This window comes from Haemaphysalis longicornis, unplaced genomic scaffold (assembly GCF_048455015.1).
Source record: "Haemaphysalis longicornis isolate Haplotype H1 unplaced genomic scaffold, Haemaphysalis longicornis Haplotype H1 scaffold_12, whole genome shotgun sequence".
NCBI lineage: Eukaryota > Metazoa > Arthropoda > Arachnida > Ixodida > Ixodidae > Haemaphysalis > Haemaphysalis longicornis.
Window position 1 is genome coordinate 93,355,918 of NW_027526225.1, and position 14,036 is coordinate 93,369,953.

The following is a 14,036-nucleotide window of genomic DNA, read 5'->3' on the forward strand; positions in this document are numbered from 1 at the left end:
CCAACTACAATCCACGGAACGTGTATCGATCTCGTCTTTACCAACTGCAACGGCGACGACTGCATACAACCGCTGCTACGAGATCCACTGACTGTGCACTTCAGCGACCATAAGGCCGTCATACTCAAAGTAAGAAGACGTGCAAACCTAAATAAAGACCTTTAAATACCACTTCAATCTCGTCTCACTCGTGTATATGCGCATACAATAAGGAAAATTACACCCACCTCCCCGAATGGAACCAAGAGTAGGATATATGAGCATTACGGGGTTCACTACATTTCCACCAAATTTGGCTAACAAACATAACGGAAACGCAAACAGAACCCCCCTGACGCTCCGCATCCTACTCATGGTTCCCTTTGGGGAGATGGGTGTAATTTTTTTATTATTATTTACCTTGTGCCCGCCACGCTAACGCACGGCTCGGCAGCCGTGTGTTTGAAGCACATTCTGTGGGCACCGCTGCATGCTTGATGTGGGCGAGACGCCTGCGCCCTGTTCAACGTTACCACTGCATTTGTGGACGTTTTATACTGACACCCAAGGGAAAAACAGGTCAGCGATGATAGCAAACTGCCCCTTTTTTGTCAGCGAGCACGGACCGCAGCATATTGACGCATCAGTTACCAACAAGAAAAGGCCCCATTCGGTAACATCTTGGCTGAATCGTTGCCAGACCAGCGGTGCGCTCTACGCTAAAAAAGCGAAGGCGAGGCAATAAGTGTCGTTAGCCAAACATACCTTCCGTAGTCTTTCGTGAAACGTTTTTTCTTCTTTGAGCTACTTTACTCCTTCTTACAAAACCTCAAATTAACAAAAGTTTGCAATTGCACTGGTTAGGTTTGATGAAATAACAAAACCCACCTAAGGCTCAAGCACTGCCGTGGGTTATTGAAACAAGCAACAAGCTCATTGTTCCTACCTGCATTCTCGGCGATCAGGGTTATAAATACTTTGTCGCCGTTTGAATGTTTAGTTGTGGCATGTGGTCATGCGGACAGGTCAAACGTGTTGTGGTGTATACGTTGTGGTGTATACGTGTATTACGCTTGCGATGTTGTGTGTTGCGTGTATTGTGCGTTGGCAGTGCCTTTAATGAAGTGTATGTCGCTGTGTTATGCTATGTTTCTTCCCAATATGTGCCCGCTCACATGCGGCCTCCGTGATGTTGGCTATAATAATATACGTTATCCATAAAGGAAACCAAGGAAACATCTTGAAATGCCCACTGGTGGTGATTCTTAGTAGCTACCCCTCCCCACCCCTACTCTTTTTTTGCGTCATGTATCGGTCATTTTAAAACATTTACGATTGCTTTACTTCGAGCACGCTAGAAGGCGAGCATTGTCATCTTCTCGCTCGGACGGGTGCGACAGCGACGGATACGTTTTTCGTGTTGCCTGCATTGCCTTTGCGCTGAGATTTACGATTCGCAGACGATCCGCGTTTTCATGGATCGGTTGTAGCAAGGTAAGGCGACTAAAAACAACTGGTTGTTCTCAAACGGCCGCATTGGATGCTTGTGATCTCGTGTGCGGTGAACGGCGGGGTTACGAGCCTTTCGGAAATAAAGGCGTCATTTTGAAAGCAATAGGTATGACTTCTGATATGTTTACGGCGGCGCGTTCGCTCTGAACTAGTAAGCGGGGCGCGCAGCGAGACGAATGCAAGAAGTCGCGCATATACGATTGGTGACATCGCTTGCTAACCGCAATTCTGGTGCTCGCTAGGTAATTTCTGGGTTATTTTAGCGCATTTTAAGCGCACACAACCACAGTAACCTACGTATTTGTGCCACTTGACGTACTTAAAAACACAGGGGCAAAGAAATTGGTTCATCGGAAGCAAGAAATCTTTCTTCCATCTCGCGCTCCTTGCCGCCACGTTGCGGCCTCACGTACGCACGCTATTTTGGTGCTAATAGAGAGTTTTAGTACAGCGTTTGTTGCCTTTGCATACGCTAAACGCTAAATTTTTGCATCTTGCTGCGTAAACACCGCGAGGGAAGTTTTAGTAGAGCGACACGCTAATGCATACGGCGCCATCAGCCGAATGTTTTGCGAAATGACTCGGCGGCTGATCTGCTAGCGGAATGCCGGAATGCAGGGACATTTTACGACTATCCAAACAAGTGCAAACAAACGCTTTCCCGTCAGTGTTGAATGCAACACATGGGTGCAGCTTGTCAGAACACGGGTGCTCGCTGCTCGAGTGCGGCGCTGGTTTTCTCTGCGCCTTCCCGTTCATCGCCACTGATGAAGCGATTCGATCCGGTGCGTTTTGTGCATAGGTTCTGTGTCGGGTTAAAATGTCTTTTTCACATGCCGCCCGTAGGAATTACCACCGCCGTAAAATAAGACCCGGCACCAGCGGGGCAACATCTGAGACGGCTTTTTGGATAAACAGTGCGCTGTGCATCAAAGAAAACGAGCGCACGATTCTCCCTCTGCGCCTGCGAGCATAGGGAGAAAACTGCGCCTCGTAAGCCATGTCGTCGTTGGGGTTCATGGGAAGACCCTCTTTTTGGCTTGGGCTTAGCATGACAACTGGATTCTTAAGCGGTTTTTGGGATTTGCTTTTTTCACTATGCATTAACACGTTTACGAGCTAAAAGAAAGCCCAAATCCTCCCGTTTCTGTGGTAGCCGTGTTCAGTGAAACAGCAGGCAATGCGTGGTCGCAGCTGACGTTGCTCATGCCGCAGTCGAAGGACGTATGACTGAGCGGGTAATATGCCGCCGCGAAATTTGTAGCCGACGAAAAGAAGAAACAAAGCGTACTTCCACGAAGACAAGATACGACAGATACGGGCGCTGTATGCGTCCTATCTTGTCGTCATCCACGACTGTTTAACGCCACGTTTTAATTTTTGTTGTTAAACTAGCTGACGGTCGCGGTGCACCGGTTCACCACGAAGGCAACGTTTTTATAGGCACGCTGAAAAAACTTTCGAAACTCTTCAAACAACTTATTTTTTTTTGAAATAATGGTAGAATAATAAAATCACAGTCTCTAATGAGTTACCCCCCCCCCCCCCCGAATATTAACATTATTCGTAACTACAACCTTGGCCTACGGAATAGCAGGCGCAACCGTTCCGGCAAAAATACGCTGTACTTCTTTTTTCCTTAGTTTTAAAACAGCCTGTTTTTATTTTCCACTTACATAATTGCACACTATTCTTCGCGATTTTGTGGCACTTTGTTTAAATTTGCGGTCACTAAAACGTTTCAATACAAGCCAATTATGAAACTAAGGCGAGCGCGATGTATAATGGCGGTCCGTGACGACACACCCGACCTTGATGTGAGCCGCATAGACGCTAGCGCCAGATTCCTCTCTAGTGTATACTGTAAGAAACTCTATGGCTGCGAGTTCGCCGCCAATAAAAAGTCACGTGCCACCGATAGCAACTGCAGCAACGTACACCGCGAAAGGGCAAGGCCAGGCCACACACATGTGGCAAGGTCTTTCGTTCGCTTTTCCAGCCTTGAGCGGAGTGCGGCATCCATGTGCATGGTGTCAACAAAGTTGGAAAGGCCGAAAGAGCCTGCCCGTAGGAGACGGCAGTCTGAGGAGCGCAATAGTGGAACTACGTACCGCAGAGGAGCGCTGCATCATGGGAGGGAAGGCTCGCGCGCCGACAACAGTGAAGAAAAAGTTGAAAGGAAGAGGAAATACGGCACGACGATAATACGCTGTTTTTGATTTACGATTTCTCAGCTAATACGCATCGCTTTAACAAAATTCTTGCAGGAGGAAATTGCTAATACATTGCTTTATTTGGTTACACGTACGTCCATGCACCGGCGGAAGGTGTTTCAGGACCCGTTTAATTGTTTGTAGGCTACTGCCGTTCACACAGAGAAATACAGGGAGGTGGTCACTCAGATCGTACGATATCACACTAGCTATTGCTGTACCGAGTTGAAAGTTTGCGATCAGAAGGTCTAACACCGAACTAGATTGAGCAGTGATTATTTTAGGTTGAGTGAATAAATTATCGAAGCCATTGGAAACGATGACATTACTAAAATCTTTTGTGTATTGGTTTTGTGAGTCCATATCAATGCTAAAATCTCCACCAGCAATTGAAGTTAGTTTGTTTTCCGTAATAAAGGTTAGAAAGGGGTCAGGAAATTCTAGGAACTTAGCAACGCTTCCGTTCGTTGAGCGGTAACAGACAGAAAGTATAGTTTTATCCTCATACAGTTTGAGCACTTCAAAGAAGGGCGTTATCAAACAATAACGATCAATCTGCTGACATTCAACATTTTCTACAGCCAGTACAGAAACACCACCCCCTCGGGCATTGGTTCTATTTAAATAGAAGATTTTGTAGGGCTCCAATCTGAAAACATTCCGATCATTTGTGGACCAGGTTTCGGTCAGCATAATTGCCAAAAACAAGAAATCAAATTCGACGAACATTTCTTCTAGGGAAAGCGCCTCATTTTTCACTGACCTAGCGTTCAGGTGTATACATTTTACAGAAGTAGGACGTAACTGTGACGCGACAGCGTTTAGTTCATACGGCAAATAGAGTTGCGTGTGCATTACAGTCGGTCGAAATCCTTGGTGCTCCTCACTTGTATGGCTTTAGCACCGTCAGTTGTTCGCACGAGAATCTTCCCATTCACATGCCAAACATAGCGATAGCCCTATCGAAGCAGTTCCCTATTGTGACCAGTCATGTTTTCTTGAATATTCAATCGTGCTGCACTGCCGTTGAGCTTACTTTTATTTGCCAACCAACCGCCCTTCGTCGCTTGTTTTGCAAATCTGGCAACTACGCCGGGAGTATTATTTCCTTTAGAGAGAAGCCTGCGAACGGAAACAACATCACAGGACGTGATGTGTGGATCCTCAAGTTTATCGGCTACGGTGTTTAATGTGGCGTTTAGGTCCTCATTCGGCACCACTGCAATTCTGTGTACTTCCAAGTTTTGGTGGCGAGTACGGAATTACAGTTCTCGCAACTCCTGCAGGAGTTGCGTTTGCACGACTTCGTTATTATCACCCTCCTGCTCTATCTCGGTTGTTGTTGTTGTAAAATCTTTTATTCAAAAAGGGAAGGCCGGAGGCCTTGGGGGTTGGGGGAGTTGGGAGGGGAGGATTTATGGTTGAAGGGGGCTCGTATGAGTTCGTGGTCTTCGGGAGGCGGCATTAGTTTTTCACAGGACAATTGTTCAGCATTGAATGGTCAATTCACTGATGTAGGCCATCGCTATATAACTCGCGCTAGACCGCTCTTAGTGGCGAACCGTATTATAAGGTTAAGGGTGTGCTCATCTAATGTGAAGGGATCGATACGGGTTGAGGAATCTGGGTTTGGGGAAGTGAAATTCCGGTATCGAGAGAATTTGGGGCATATCCAGACCAGGTGGTGCAAATCAGCCATGACGGCTTTCTGACAGTATGGACATTTTGGGTTGATGGGGGGGGTAGTACCATTTGCGAATTGTTTCCGGTGGAAATGATGCATCTGTATAGAATTTGTTAATAAATATTTCTTGTGTTCTTGTAAGGGAAGGTCTGTTGGAAACATGATCCTTCGGCGTAAGTTGCTTGAGTCGGAGTTTCTTTTCGTGTTTGTACCGGTGTATGCGAATGGCGGGGGGTACGCTGATATTTTCGGTCGTGTCCAAGCATTCAGGAAGGTCTGAAGGCTGGGCGACGGCGAGGTCAGCGGAGAATAGGAAAGAGCAAGCCTCCTGCGCAGCTTCTTGGGCTGCCTGATTCCCCGGTGCCGCCAAATCATGGCCAGGAGTCCAGTCTATGCGGACTTGAATGCCATGCAGTTGTAGAGTCATTGTTTGCCGGATAATTTGGTTTACGGAAGGGTGCGTTGAAAATGGTCGTCGAAGTTCTTGAAATGCTTCGTAGCAATCGGTTAATATTTGGATCTTTTTTGGTATAGGTTGATGGTGGTCGTGCATCAAGTAGTCAAGAGCATGGGTAATGGCGAGTAGTTCCGCTTCCGTAGGTGTTACAGGAATTTTGGAGTGTCGGGTTCCTATAATGGTTCGCTCATCTGGGGAAACCCAGGCAGTTCCAACATTTATTCAGCACAAAACAACCCGACGAAATCGACATTTATACTGATGCCAGCCTGACACCACCAAATGCTGGAACTCTATCTCGGCCACCCTCGTCTTCGGTGCTTTCATCTCCTTATCTTGTCAGTCTATTTTCTTTTGAAATTCATCAAACCTATCCGACATGAAGCCGATGGCTTTTTCCATTTTCTCAACCGTTGTCTTTAGGGCGGGTAAGCACTCAAGTTATTGTTGGATAGACGCAAGCATAACTTTGACATCGTCATTGGAGTTACTTTCTTCATCAGTACCGGAGCACAGTTCATCGCGACATGTCTGACAACGCCAGGCTATCTTCGCAGCCTCTTTTGTACATTTGTAGGATTTTTCGGTGAGTCCGGCGCATTTACCGAAATGGTTTTTATGGTAACATCCACCGCACTCTACATTCTCTTTTTTCGGGGCAATAGCCGCTTCACACGAAGGGCATGTGTCTGTCATTGCATTCGAGTGCTTTTGTGTGACACCCCGAAGTCGCAGAGCACATACACAGACAGATATAGCAGTGGCAGTGGCAGCAGCAGCAGCAGCAGCAGCAAAAAACGTGGCAAAAAGTAAATAGTCCACGAAACAAGCAAGTGCATTTACCTGCAAAGTTTCTTGCCTTAAAATTCTCCTTCGTGGAGAATGTCTGCTTGCACCTCTGCAAGCGCCACGTTTTCTTCGCAAGCATTGGACGGAAAACGCCAAAACGTTGGAAATGTCTTTCCGACCAGTTTCCGGCTTTCGAGATTGCTTCCGCCGTAAACTTGTACATGCAAGATTATGGCCTCCAATGTCAAAGTTTGTTCGCCGGCGCGAGTCAAGCCAATCCCCATCCAAGTCAAATTCATAGACAGGTGGCTTAGGATTCAAAATGGCGTCGCCCTAGAGTTGCACCGTGGCTCTGTTGCGAAAACGTTTGTACAAAATCGAAATTTTGGCTGTATTTTGTCTTAAATATTCGTTTTTTCTTATACATTACTCCTTTGGGACGACTTGCGGTTCCTTAGAAACAGCTCGTATATCCAGGAAGCCCTAATGTTTGGAGTCCGAAAAGCGCTCGACTACTGTATGCGCAGGTTTTTGCTGAAAAAGAGTGTCCGTATTCAAACAATTCAATTTTGTTGCTCTTCTTGTCTAAGCGCCGTTTAGAGTCACTTTCCTTTTGTGAGTGCGTGAGAAAGGACGTATTGGCTCCCTTATCTCACCACCCTTTCAACGTTCGCAGGATTCTTTGCGTGTGTGGTCCGTACGTCGCGATTGTTTTCGATGAAATTATAGGTCCCTTTTGAACATCTAAGTCGGGTCTTTTTTGCTCTGTTTTTCCTCTGCGTTTCCGTGCCGTTTCTGCGTTCCGGTGGCTTCAAACGACCACTGAACGCGGTGTATACACCCCAAAAACACAAACTGCCGTGGAGGCACATCTGATTTAATCATCTTTGTTTCCGCCGCTTTTCGCAGAACGCCGTTTGTATTCCATATTTGTATTTGCCGCCACATCGCTGTGACTTCCGCTTCCTCCAAATCAAATGGGATAACGAGGGCCGTCTACCGAAATGCAGACTTGTATTTTTTTCCGGGATCATTCAGAACGTGAGAAGAAGGGTATCAATGAGCAACGAGGACGATGAATTTGTAGTGAATGAGAACTTTAATGGAGAGTATAGAAAAAAAAGAGCAGCCCCTTTTGCGACGCTGCTTTTCGCCTTGCCTCCTGCTTCGCCTTACCCTTGGTTGTGGTTTTGGTCAGGTTTTGGGGGCGAATCACGGCGGCCAAGGTTTGTGCGTTCGCTGCAGCTTCGGCCGCAAGTTGCGTGTATGCTGCAATTCTTGGGCCGCCGGGTACGGTCAGTCGTAAAGGAAACACCGAAACCGGCTCGGTTTTAGAGACCATAATTCAGGTATCACTACCAGCAAGCAGTCCCTACATTCACATCTTCAGCATCATCTTCGTAATCGTAACCGTCACGATTTAGATACAACGGAAGTCGGTCTCCGTAGAATTTAAGTTTTGAGCTAAAGAACACGTCCTCCCTGTTCGCCACACCCGAATTCCGCTGCGTAGACAAGCTCTAAGCCGATGAGCAGGATTAGGGTGCGTTGAATGCGGCGCCCCCTAGCAGCATATATTACAAAATACGTAACTTCTCAGCGGTGGTAAAACGGGGATTTGTGTTTTAATGCGTCGCATTATTTGCCGAGTACCCCCACAGCCAGGGCCGTGTAACGCCATGCATTTCCACAAAGATGCAGATATCGCGGATGTTCCAACTGTAACCGCTGTAATAGCGTAAATGAAAGTAACTCACTGGTCGCACGAAATTTTGAAAAACTAAAAAAACAAAGAAAAATATAAAAAGAAATTGCGGTACATGGTGAGCCGTGTAACGCCCTGCATTCTCACAATATTGAAGGTTTCGCGAAAGTTCCACCTGTAATTGTTATAATAGTGCAAATGGAGATAGTTTCTCGGACAACTTTTAGAAAAACCGAAATATGTTGCTCTAAAAACTCACACTCGTGACAAGCGGCATAAGCATACTACGCATCAGTGTATAATTGTCTGAATTTCTCCAGAATTTTTTTTTAATATTTCACCATGGAAGGGTACATCTCCGCTATTCCTGTTGGGGTCCTCGAAAGTGCGCGGCGTTTTCCGGGCTTCAGCGTTGTCTAGGCGTATTTTGTAGAGAAAGCGGAACTAACAGGCCGATCATATCGAAGCAAAGACGGTATTCACAGAGAGCCACCCCATTGTATGCCCATTCGGGCATCGTCGATCTCACTTGCAGTGCATACAACCCTGCGCTGCGACTCACGCACTTGGCCACACGTTGGGTCCCCGTTCAAGGAGACTGTACGCGTAATCGAGGCAAAATACAAAAAAAGGACCCCGTGTACGAGACGTCAGAAGTCCTTTAAGGACTCCTGGACGTCTACATAATCCCCGGCTCCTATTACTGCATGGCTCACAAGAGCAGGAGTATTCCTTTTGGCCTCCGTTTGGTTTCTTTGATTTCACTTTATCATTCCTCAAGCTCTGCGGTCTACAAGTTTTTATTGAGGAGGACTAACGGAGGAGAATGAGAGGAAGTAGTCGGAGTATTATAAGCATGCCCGTATCATCGAGAGTAATGATGCTTACTAGAAAAAAAAATCCCGAATTTCTTGAATACAGTAGAATTTACGAAGCACTGCCATAGGTCTTTGAGTACTAATCCTCGGGGGTTTTCTTTGCTCCTTCTCTTACTTGGAACTGTGATGTAGATCGGGTTACTGCGCAGACCTCGAGGTTTTTGGACTATTTCGCCGGAATGTTATCAATTTTCCTCTACTTTGTAAAGAGTATTTATGCCTATCAAACATCATGTTGTTTTATGCTAACGGGCATACTGTGGCAAATAATAAAAATCGATTATACAATATGCGTGTCTGGTGATCACCGTAAAAAAGTGCATGCCTCACTATGATGGTGAAGTTAAGAAATACTTATATTGACTTCACCTTTTCGGCAAACCAGTGATTGTCTCTTGAAGCAGTGTTTTCTCTCCACTGCGCATATCTCGGGAGCACCTTGACTAGTTTGCTGCCACATCGCGCCGGAGCGAGCAAGAACCTCGCCCCTCAATGTGCTTCGCGGAGCTGTGGGACACCTTATAAAGAGTGGCTGTTTGGAAGTCTGAGCAGTTCCAAGAGCGAGCTGTGATAAAGTTGCTTTAGCTAGCGACACGTCGGAGCAGTATTAACGTTAAACCTAATATGTAGACCACTTTTGCCCGGTCGGCCGAAATTTTTTTCTATGGGAGTTACCTTCGACTCTGCTATTGTAGGGCACCTAACTAAACACACACGACGTTTTTACAGAGGAGAGCACAAAAGAAAGCTGAAGGAGGAGAAGCCGTGCTCGTTTCCGGGATTAATTTGCAGTGCGCACAAGAAGGGAATCAGCGTCGTCGCCTCACGACTGCCGCTACCAGCGCAATCAGAGGCTGGACTTCTTCCCCCTTCCGCCGAGACAATTACGTATCCAGCGACTAATATCCGGCAATTCTCCCGAGAACTGATGCTGCGGCTGGATCGGCTGACACCACATAAAGAATCGCGATGTCTGCTGACTGGCTGTCATTTGCTGTAGCACTGTCGCTGATAAATGGTCCACCATTCGGTTCTTATCTGTGACGTACTACAGAAATCGGCCAAGAAAAAAAAAAAAAAACACCGATTTCTTCAGACCAAGCGCTAAGGTGATTCCATGGCCTTGGTGACACCCCGGTGTTGACCTCAGGGCACCCAATTGCTGTTGGAAGGTCAGAGGCAGGGCGAGAATACATGGGCGCGTATGCGAGTCCGAAGGAAGCAATCACCACTGCTACGCCTACAGCCTTCACCTCATCTCCCTTTCATCGCCACGCAACACAGCGCTTTCGTTACCCGCGCATTTTTCCGCGGTAGAAATTAGCGCACGAGCATCTCGATTACCAGCTTCCACGTGATCGGATATCGGGATGTGCAAATGCGGCAGGGGCCAATTAAAGCTCTCATAGGATTTCCGACTATACAGCGTGCGTTCTGAGTGAAATGTATTTGAGGCCGTATTGAGCACCGAATTTGAATTGGAGATGCGAGCGCGCTTCTTTAATTATTTTGAAGGATTTCACGCGCGCGTTGCTTGTTCGTACTAACATTTTTAATGCTTAACTTATGTACACGATTAAGAACCAAACAGTGCTTCTTTTTAGGGATCAGGCAAGAGTAGGACAAAAAAAAAGAATGTATACCCACAGAAAATGAAACTAGGCTACGGTTCACAGTCATTATTATACGTGGACAGACCTACTTCTCCCCACAGCTTATGTGCTACTTTAAAGACGATAGTCTTTCTTGGGCTACTGAAACGCAGAAATTTTGGTGTGCGTGTATGCCTGTCCGTCTTGAAAAGATAAATTTTCTATAAAAACTCCTGGTATCAATTATACAACGCAACAACCAGAAACAATTAAACAAGTGCAGTGCCGGTTGCTACAAAACTAGCAGAGCCCGAAGGCTGCCAGCTACAGACACCTATAGAATTCCAAAAACAGTTTCAAGTTGATTGTAGCCAAAAAGGATTAACATACAGATAATTTAGAGTTGCTTACAACCAAAAGTTTACCATGCAAGGGAAACAAGCATACAAAAACATTTGCTTCAAGAATGTAGCAATATACGTACGGAACAAGGTTGGTGTAAATGTCACAACGAGTACTGGGGCGCAATAACACCCAATTCTAACTACAAAAAAAATCAATTGTAACCACGAACATGCCTGAGGATGCAGGTCTGGAAAGCTGGCATGAAAAGTAATTCTTCTGTTCGCAACCTCAATAACCGGGCAGACCAATGTCGCAGAAACTCTTCCTCACCCAACAGGGCCAACTCTAATTCGAGAAAAGGTCACGATGAGTTGTCTGAAAAAAATCCCACCACCTCCACCAAGTGAATGAGGATGACAGGGGGCAAAGATAAAATGCGTATCGGTAAAACTGTGAAACATCGTTATAGGTCTTTTTGACGGCGCGCACCATCTGAATGTGTGAAGGACATAAGGCGCGTTCGTAGCCATGCTCGCGTCTCGGTTTGTAGCGCAGTGGGAATTGCGCCACGTACCTCCCGTCGCGGCCAGAGAGTCGTGGAATCGAAGCCGCGTCACGACCACCACTCCTCGCTTTGCAAAGCGTGAGGCTTCCCACCGCTCCGTTGACAAGCCCGTCGACGACGTCGATGTTTGTGGTGATTATCTAGGGCTTCTTTGGGACGATGAGAATCTCCGTGGGTAAGTTAGCGAATTCGGTGTGTGACATTTTAGCCACCTTGGCCGTCGCCTTCTGCAGAGCGTCTTGTGTCGCGTACCCCCAGTACGTGTCTTGAGTTCGCAGGCGACGAACGACAACCTCATTTTCCTCCTTTCCTCCTTGTTGGGCAGCAACGAACGCGTTGAACGTTTTGACCTCTTCGGCTAATCTTTGGTTGGCCAATCCCTAGGGGGATCCTGCCACAATCATCATCATGGTGCCGTGTACAGCAGCAACGAGGGACGGGACAGGGCCGGAGCCAGAGGAGCTTCGCCCCTAAAAGAAAATCTAGGCCCACTGCATACGTAGCTTGAGATTCTGTGTAACGCACCCTGCAGCGATTACGTAATAGTACATATTCGCCAGTTACTACGAATAGTTTGCCTAGGGGAGTGCAAGGGCACTGTTCTCTTAGTTTGTACCGCGCAAGCCCCAAACTTGGAGCGGGACGGTGTGTGATACGCCTAAACAAACGCGCAACACTGCAGCTTGAGAAAGTGCGTGCCGTGAATTTTGGTTGACCGCAGTTGGGACAGGAAGAATTCTGTGTTACTTCCCAGCGAAATTATCTGTCGTTTGGGGCAACAATTCGCGAAGCTTTTTGCCACTGGATGTTTTTAACACGAAAGTGTTTTATGCCGGGATACACCAAGATCTGACTTACGTCATATCCGTCACGGAAGTGACATCGCCAGAAAAACGCGGCTGCGTCAGGATTTGAGCCGGGTTCTCCGTCACTGCAACGGCAGGTGCCAGACGTTTTATCGACTCCGCTACGAGCTGAAACGCAGCCGGTCGTATGAACGCGTCATATATCTTTCCTATAACCGCCCCTATTTCGGTGGTGCTGCCGTCTAGGAGAGGTGAAGTGAAGTCGTGCATCACGATGCTATTTAGCGCCAGCAGTTGGCGCCAGCTTAGCTCCTCGCAACGCAACTGTCTACCGTACACTCCACGGAGAAAGGACGCAGTGGTCATATATTTGCGAAAGCGACGCGCCAGCAGGTTGTCGCTCGCCGAGCACACCCACAAGACAGCCCCCCAAATCATGCTGTTTCGCTGCAGCAGACTGTGAGTTCACAAAACGATTCGCAGACAACCCGTTCGGTTTCGTTCGCATGGTTTGCGAGCGCTTGTGCTTTCAATTGAATTTACGCAGTGCTCCGGCGCGTGCAATCCAGTTTCAAATGTTGATAAGTGTGACGGTTCCATACACCGACGAAATATAAGTAGCAATCTGCGAGTTCATATCAGTGCACATAAACATTAAACTGATCCTGTGAAGGCACATCTCACTTTCGTGTTTTACCAAGTTCCTATGAAAGAGGAAACAACCACATTTTTACTTTTGGCGTCCTCGGGCCGCCTACCTGAGGTCAGACGTAACCAGGGAAAATATGGTGGATGCACAGGCGTGCCCGACCTCGCAGTAACTATTTTTTCACAGGGCCTGGCAGGTTGTTCATTCACAAACTCGAGATCACCACCCAGTGCACGAGGTTTCTTGGCTAAAGTAATGGTGGCCTTCAAAAGTTTAGACGGGATAGCTGCACTGGGGTGTAGGTTGCTGGCCATAGTTGGACAACGAACCCGTGTAGGAGGTCTGTGACTCGATTCAGCCACCCGGCCAAAGTGAACCAGCAACAGCGCAATAGTCTTATATACTAAAAGCCAAATCTAAACGTCCAGCGGTAATCTTCACACTTGTCAATATTGTTGAACCGAAACAAAACATTACGCAAATGTGAGACAGAAAATCAATACGTAATTAAAGGGGTCCTGAAATGCCTTCCGCCGATGCATGGATGTACATGTAACCAAATAAAGCAATGTATTAGAAATCTCCTCCTGCAAGAATTTTGTTAAAGCGATGAGTATTAGCTGAGAAATCGTAAATCAAAAACCTCGAATTATCGTCGCGCCGTATTTCCTCCTCCTTTCAACTGTTTCTTCGCTGTTGGCCTCCCCTCCCATGATGCTCCGCTCCTCAGCGGTGACGTACTTCCGCTATTGCGCTCCCACAGACTGCCGTCTGCTACGGGCCAGCTCTTTCGGCTTTTTCATCTCTGTAGACACCATGGACACAGGCTGGAAAAGCGAACGAATGACCTGGCCGCATGTGT